Source organism: Dasypus novemcinctus, chromosome 19, assembly GCF_030445035.2.
Source record: "Dasypus novemcinctus isolate mDasNov1 chromosome 19, mDasNov1.1.hap2, whole genome shotgun sequence".
Classification (NCBI taxonomy): Eukaryota; Metazoa; Chordata; class Mammalia; order Cingulata; family Dasypodidae; genus Dasypus; species Dasypus novemcinctus.
The window spans coordinates 63,937,951-63,946,650 of record NC_080691.1 but is presented as its reverse complement, the minus strand read 5'-3'; positions in this window follow the sequence as shown (position 1 = coordinate 63,946,650).

The window sequence follows — 8,700 nt, the reverse complement described above, 5'->3', positions numbered from 1 at the left end:
AAGTTATCTAGTTACCTGAATAGGCTGGGTCAGGGCCAGTCAGCCTCCTCCTTGTCAGAGTTGGGGCTGAAGCCTAGTCTAGGACTGCAGGCTGATGTGGGTGAAAGAAACTGCTTCCTTCCATCACTGTGATTTTCAATCAGGCTGGCTTTCCCTTGGGCTGAGGGTGGAGTCAAAATGGCAGCCATTGATCTCTTTCTGACTTGGACTGATTCACACCCCAGCTGTTCCCAGGGTTATTCTTAGCCAGCTGAGTCTAACAATCAGTAGCCAAAATCAGCAGCCAAACATCTCCTTCTCTCTTGATTTTGGGAAATGGAGCTTCCAATTCCAGCCACTCCTGGGGTGGCTTGTGCCACCTGGGTCAGACAATTACTGGGCTCCACTGCTTGGCTGGTAATTTCCCAGAGAGGCCAGTGGAGTTCCCTTCAGCTTCCTCTACGCTGGAGGTGGCACTGGGGCCTAGGATAGAGCTGCAATCTGACCTGGATGGAAAGAAACTAGTCTCCAAGTACTGTGTATTTTCAGTCCACCCCGCTTCCCCTCACGCAAGGCATAGAGTTAAGATGGTAACTTCCAGCATCTTTCTGACTTAGATAGGCTCAAACTTTAGCTGTTCTCAGGATTATTCTTTAGCCCACTGAATTTACTCATCAGTAGCTGAAGTTGGTGCCCAACTGTCTCTTCCTCCACCCATTTTTGAAAGTGAAGCTCCAATTCCAGCCATGGAACAACTCCCAAGGTGGCTTGTGCCTCCAGTGGAGGATGGGCACCAGCAGATGTGCCCATTTCTTCCTTCCATTATTCTCCTCTGCAGATGTGCAGTCTCCTCCTTCCATTCCTTCAAGGATGCTGCAGGATACTCTTCTGGCCTCCTGGAGACCACAAACTAGTCCTTCAGTTAGCTTCAGAGAGCTCTGGTGTTTACTAACTGCGCTGTACTAGGAGCTGACTCTAGGAGCTCCTTACTCCACCACCTTCTTGCTGGTTCTCTCTACTTTGCCTTTTAATAGCACAGGAAGTACCTTCCCTGTTCATGAGGTAGTGAAGGAAGGTAGTATCTATTTTTCAGATGAGAAAACCTAAGATGAATTTTAAATTAGTGATTCTTAATCTTGGCAGCATTGAAATCACCTAGAAAGCCTAAAAATCCTGATGACTAGGTTATATTCCAGACTAACACCAGATTCTCAGGGTACCGGACACAAGTATCAATATTTCTTAAAACTCACATGACTGTGAACCACTGGTATAGATTATATATAGCTAATCTTCAGGTGCAACTGTTTTCTACCTAAATGTTACCTCAACACTAATGAAGAGACTGCATTTCCTCATTGTAGCAGTTTATTTTAATATTCTGGACTGTTAGTTTGATCTTTAATAATAAATTATTTTACCAACCTTTATAAATGAAGTTTTCTCACTCTCCTACTACTTATTCTACCAATCAACTTTTATTTTATGAAGTTATCAAATAGGATATTAGGAAGTTTAAATCTCTGAGATAAGAATGATCCATTAAATATTTAGACAATTATTGATTCTAGGTTCAATATGCATTAACCATTTGTTCCTATTTTCTATTCAGCATTTTCAAAACTTTGTTACAAAGAAATGTTTACTAATAAGAAAAAAAAACGTAAGTACAACCAAAAATTTTAGCAAAAGCTCTTGGAATTGTTAATACCACAACCTGAAAAAGAAACAAATACCTAAAAGACTATAATGTTCTAACTAGGCAATCTTCAACCTGCATCAGTTCTCTTCTTTAACCAAATTTTAAACTTTTGCCAAATTGAGTTATTTTATTACATAGAAAATTGAATTTCTATGGCAGCTATTTTCCATAACATACTTGATTTGTAATTTTACTCTACTACTTAACTTTGGTTTCCAGGAGATTTCTCTTGACATTGATAGTCAAAAAGAAAACATTTTACAGATTTTTCACCTTCAAGCAGGGTACCAAATACAGAGTAAATACTTGCAAACATTTCAGGTGGCCTCATTACAAATCTTTGTTGTATGGCTGAAATCCTTGGCTTCATAGGAGTATTGATGGTCATAACTTTCAAGGAAAGAACCCAAGAACCCCAGCCAGCTTGCCTGCTGATCCTAATTTTACTAGATTTAAGACAAAATACACATACAGCAATAACCTAAAAAGTACAAAGCTCCCACCTGCCTTAAATAATTCTTATCCCAAATAAGTGTTCGAAGCCATACAATTTATACTTTCATACAGAAAGATGATGTTTGTTTCTCTTATAACAGAAGAAAATCTCAGCTCATGTATGCAGTGTTGTACTGTGAACCAGCTCAATGATAGGTTGGCTCAAAGGGAAGGTGATGCAGAACTTTATGAAATAAAGGACAGAGAGAAAGACACAATAGGAATAAAGATGGGACCAGGGGACTCACAGCTTCTGGAACTGAGAGCCTCAACCCTAGTTTCCCCCTCATATCTATTAGGAAACTAAGAAGCAGATGTTTGCTATCAAAACTGCAACATCATCTACAATAATAAGGAACAACTGCATCATCTACACTATGGGACAACTGCAACATCTACAATAGAACAGGTGCAACATTTAAATAAGGAACAGGTCATATAAATTTCAAATACAATTTAAACTTTTTCCCACATTTTCTCCTTTTTGTTTTTACTCATTAGTTTTTTTCTCAATATACATTCAACAAGGTATATTTATATATCACTTACAGTTCATCAAATCACTTAAGTACACTACATATTTCATTATTAAAGTTCTGATTAGTATTCAAACATTTTATACATAATCCATAACTGCAACAACAAACAATAAGACTTCCAAATAGCAGACTAGAAAGTCTATTTAACTAGAAAGTCTATTTCATAAATAGACTTTCATTTCTCTTGGGCTTAAGATTTCCAATGAACAAGGCTATATAGGGCAGTGTTTGTGCTGGCCATATCTCCCTCTTTTTATATTTTTAAAAGCAGCCTGCTAGAGGTCCTCCTATTCCCATGAAGGACCTTTCCCAATTAACACACTCAGTGAGGGATAAATTATTTTTAGTATTCTGACAATATTACAAATTTTATTAACATGAGAAAACATTGTACTTCATCAATTACAGCAGAGTATAGTTTTGTCTTACACAATCAAACAACATTTGAGAATTTGATAGAGTAGCAGGGACCTTATAGCTTGTCCCAATGGTTTGCCTATTCCAGGATTTTAAAATACCATTGTCTCGGATGTTTCTTAGTAGGGCCACTGCCACAGATTTCTTATACACAGCCTGATTCATTGCCATCAGGTCAGGGCAGAAAGCCTTGAAGAACTGCAAAGGTCCATTGTCGACCTTTTCACACAGTTTTTGCACTTTTTGTATTGATTCAGGTTTGTTTTACTTTTGCAAAACAATTATCTCACTGAATGCTACCACAATATTTTTACAACTTGCATACTAGTTCTGTCCCTCATATCTCCATTTTCTGATTTTATAAACTAACCATTTTATTTTAGGAAAAAATACATCTTATAAAATTCAGTTAGCATTCCCACAAACTTTTTACCTTTTACAGTATTTGCTTAACTTTCACATCTTTCATTTTATCCTATGATCCTTTCTCTCTCTTTCTTTCTTTTTCCCTTCCTTTCTCACTTTCTTTTTGTCCTTCCTTTCTTGCTTTGTTTCTTTTTCCTTCCTTTCTCTCTTTCTTTTTTCCTTCCTTTATTTCTCCTTTTTCCTTCCTCTTTCTTTTTCTTTTCTCCTTTTTCTCTTTTTCCTTCCTTTTTCTCTTTTTCCTTCTTCTTTTTCCTTTTTCCTTTCTCTTTTTCCTTCCTTTTTCTCTTTTTTCTTTCTGTTTTCCTTCCTTTCTCTCTCTTTCTATTTCTTTTTTCCTTTCTCCTTTTTTCACATACACTGAAACAATTACAACACACAGAGATATTGAACAACCAAACACAAAAGCCATTCCAAATCTATTAATCTAGAATTTCTTCATTGCTTCCTTTTATAATTCAACATTTCTTTTCCAGTTTTCCTCCTCTCAATTTCCTTCTTAATTTCTTTCTCTCCCCAAGCCATACTTGCTTTATGATGCCATGCTTGAACAAGTTATGTAGTTTAGATACTTTGAGGTAAAGCCATTCTAGTCTTTGGAATGAGACCCAGCCATGCAGTTTCCAGTGTCTGTCTCTCCATCCACACAACCGGAGTTCTAGTTCCACATGAACATTTGTCATCTCTTGGCATTCATGGTATGACTTTATCTGACAAGTTGGTACCCACACAGGATGTTGTCTGTCTCCTGGGGAAATACAAGCAAACCCTCAAGGACTTCATAGGCTTTCCAAACCACTTGGGGCTCTGCACCATCACAACAACTTTAGTTTCACTAAAGAAGTGATCCTTCTTCCTCTTAAGTCCTTGTTCAGGTATCAGTTGCTGCGTGCTTTCTTCCCTTCATGTCCCATGTTGGGTGCCAGTTGCTGTGAATCAGCTCAGAGATAGTTTGGCTCGAAGGGAAGGTAATGCAGTACTTTATGAAATAAAGGATAGAAAGACACAAGAGAGGAAATAAAGATGAAACCAGGGAACTCACAGCTTCTGGAACTGAAAGCCTCAACCCTAGTTTCCACTTTGTATTTATTAGGAAATTACAAAGCAGCTGTTTGCTATCAGAACTGCAACATCATCTACAATAATAAGGAACAACTGCATCATCTACAATAGAAGAGGTGCAACATTTACAATAAGGAACAGGTCATACAAAGTTCAAATACAATTTAAACTTCTTCCCACAATGTTGGAGTAATATTAATGAAATGCAATCAGAGTTATCAGTCAAAAATTCAGAATAGGAATTAATGTTATGCTCTTCTACAATTAAATCTTCAAAATGTTGCCAAACTCAAGTTTTCAGCACAAGGTGATACATGTGTTATAGTTCAGGCCCCTTGGGGCAATTATTTACAGTGAGATTAAGAAGGTCTAAACCAATGTAACATAGGACTGTATAACAGTAAAATTTCATGTAGGTTGCTGGTATAGCTCAGTGTATAAGTGCTGGCTTCCCACCTGAGTCCTGGCTTCAATCAACAGCCCTGTTAGATTAAAAAAAAATTGAAATCTTAAAAAATTAAAAAAGAAAGACTCATGTAAAGTATGAATATTGCTGATATTGCATATATGATTGTTTTACAAAGTATATATAAAAATAAGCCAGAGAGAAGGAAACAAAATAGCAGCTATGTACAATAGGGAAAGCTTAGAGAGACCGAGAGGTGCTGAGTTTTGTTTGGTTTATGTTTATAATTATTATTACTGGAATAATAAAAATGCTCTAAAAATTATTGAAGTGAAAAAAAAAAAAAAGAAGGTCTAAACCTGTATTCAGGTTGGCATTGTTTCAGGTAGGTAAGTAAATGTTTTCTTGATAGCCATAATAAAGTGATTCAGGCTTAGATTGATGCAAACAATATGGAATCAGGATTTTTAAAAATAATATCTACTGCATTATAAATTACAAAATAAAAGAGTCATTAATCAGTTCTTTTCTTAGGGTTGATTTTTAATAGCTTTCATATATGAGGCCTGTAAGAGCAACTGGCAATAGTCTATGTTGTTATGAGACACATTTCTCTGAAGGTGAAAAGATAAAACCAGATACTAAAAATGCATATTACTATTATGCTTAGATCATCCTTATTGAGATATATATATATATAAAAGAAACAGATTTGTCTTCCCTCAGTCTTTAGCCCTGAGATTGAGGGTATTTTACTATAATTTTGACTGTTTAAAAAACAAGTAAGAATTCAATAGTTATGGAAACTATAAGCCAAATATAATACAAAATGAGCCAAAAAACATACCTCCTTTTAAAATCTTCTCCTTTGTAGTCATCCAATTGTCATCAAATGATATTCTAATTTTGTGCAATAGAGTGGTTTTTAGGAGACAGACCTGGAACAAAAGAACCCATTTGTCCTTTTTTTTTTTTTTTACAATTTTTAAAACACATATAGTATACATAACTTTTAAAAGAGCTGCACAGTTTTATCTCACTGTTAGAGAAGTGAAGTCAAGGCAGACTTTGCTTCTCAATATATTAGAAATATTAAATAAAATCCCCACCAGTTCATACTCTGCTAATAGTCAAACTGTCTAGAAAAAAAATAGGGATTGGAGAAAAAACTGGCAGTTGTAAAATGGAATCAGTATTTCTTTACAAACTATTTAAAAACCTTGCTCTATCCTTATCTTATCCCTTTTACAGAATCTCTAAATTCTCACCTTTAAATTTGGAAGTAAAGCATTGCAAACATAGAGACAAAATCTGTTTCAACATGCACATGTCAACTGCCCACTCATCCAGCTGCAACCCTGAAAATTTTTCTGGCCCAATTGAAAGTCAATATTATTTTTCCTACCAAGGTATGTAATTAATTGATGCTTCTATTAACATAACCCATTGCTAAGATCTTTCCCATTTAAATCACTATGCTTTCCCCTATATTAATGCAAAAACAACTTTCTGTACTTTGTTTTGGAATGGACTTCAAGATTCAAAAAGACACACATTTTATTATAGTCCTGGATTTCATCTAATAAATTTACAAACCCAAATAATTCCTTGCTCAAGAGTCGACCACTCACATGGTACCCCATGTCTCACTTGGGAGTCTCTGTAATACTTAAGAGAATTTATAAGTTGGAGAAAATCCTCTTGATGTTTTTTTGCTTTCAGACCAGGGAGTCAGTCCTGGAACTTCTAAGTGCTTGAGGCTTGAGTTAATACTTAATAGGGTAAAATGTCTTTCAAGGGCTTTCATATGCAATGGACCACTAAATGTGAGAATTTAATTCTCTCTTATATTCTGCCAAAGGTTAGAAATTTGAAGCTGTAGTATTTTTAGCCAAATTATATTGTTTCTAACATCTAGACTATGTAGAATATGTACTTCATTAAAATTTCAACTTTCCTTGAGGCACTTGTGTGTTGCACAAGGTATCCAGGTGCATGCTACATGGAACATGATCACTCGCATATTTTCTACCATTTCTGAAGGATGCTTGGCTTTCCTGGGCTCAGATATTGCTTCTAAATATTGAATGATGCTACAGATTTGAATCTTATTTAAAGAATAAAAGTAGATTAATAAATGTAAGATAAAATGATGGAAAAACGGTATTAAGAAACTATCAAACAAAGGAAATGAAGGGGTTTTATAAACTATTAGAAAAATCAGACTTAAACAGAACAATGACTATGAAGAGAAAGTCATATTTCAGTGCAATAAAGGGGCCAGAAATCAAGAAGACAAAATATTACCAACTGTATATTATTTCAAGAATGGAGATTTAAAATACATTATAGGAAAAACTATGCTAAAAGGAGTGAAATCTACAATTATATTTACAAGTTTTCTTATTAATTATTAGAAATTAGAGAAAATCAATAACAAAATAGAAGTCATGAACAGCATTTTAAACAGACGTGTCCTCACTGGTATTGTGCAAATAAGTGTTAATCATCAAATGATGACAATCAGAGGCAATTTATCATGTCTTGCCACCTGTAGCCAGCCATGATACTTGGTGTTTCTTCTATCTCTTGGTTTAAATTTGCATTTTTATGATATCATTTACCAAATGATAAATGCTTGATTAAATTCTCAGTTACTGTTTTACTAACTTTTCTAGTTGTTGTCATAAGATTTATCATAATCACATTTAGATAAACTCATTCTATCCTTAAATATGTTATATGTCGTCATGTGTGTGTAAGAGCACAATAACAGCAATTGTTTAATTTATCCCTTCCATCTTTTGTATCTTTATTTCCTTCCAATGATTTTTTGCATATGTTTTAAACATACAATGCCAGCCTCTCATTATTATTGTTTGAGTGATTATGTTTTAAAAAAAAGCAGAATGAGAAAATATTAAATATCATACTCTATTTGTTTTCAAATTTCTGAAATATATTCTATTCTTTCTTCCTGAGAAACACTGTTAAGCATTTATCCAAGAGTGGGTATGCATTAAATAAATTATCTCAGTTTCTGCTTATCTGAGCAATTGTAATTTGAAAACTCTTTTCAATGCATGTAGAAATCTGTGTTGATTTATATATTTTTGTGATCATCATCCAACTCTACTGATTGCCTTCAAGATGTTCTCTTTGTATTTAAAGAATTTTAGTGTGGTATAAACCTCTGCATGTGTATGCATATGTGTGTGTATGTGTATGTGCATCATACTTATGGTCATATGAGGATCTTCACTCTGTTATTTGGTGTCTGTCACTGTTTTTTTTTAAAGGAGGTGCATCCCATGGTCTATCAGCAGTGATTATGCTCCTCTCCCCCAGACACTACCATCAAAAGAAGTGTGTGCCTTTTTGTTGGTTCTCCCAATCTGAAGGAAAACCCTGAAAATCAGTTGGCATCCATCTACACATGTGGCCAATGGGAGCATCACAATCTTTTGCCTTGACCACACCTGACCTAAAGAAAATTGATTATATATTCTAATTTGGTCTTTGAGTAAGGTAAATACCATCTGCTGTTGTCTCCTAGAGATAAACTATTGTTTGAATGCTGTTTGTTCCTGCAGGCATCTGTCTTCTGCAGCTTTCAAGTGCCCTTGTCCTGTGACTTCAATTCCTTGATGTGTTTAACTCAGTTAATTTGCAGTTTG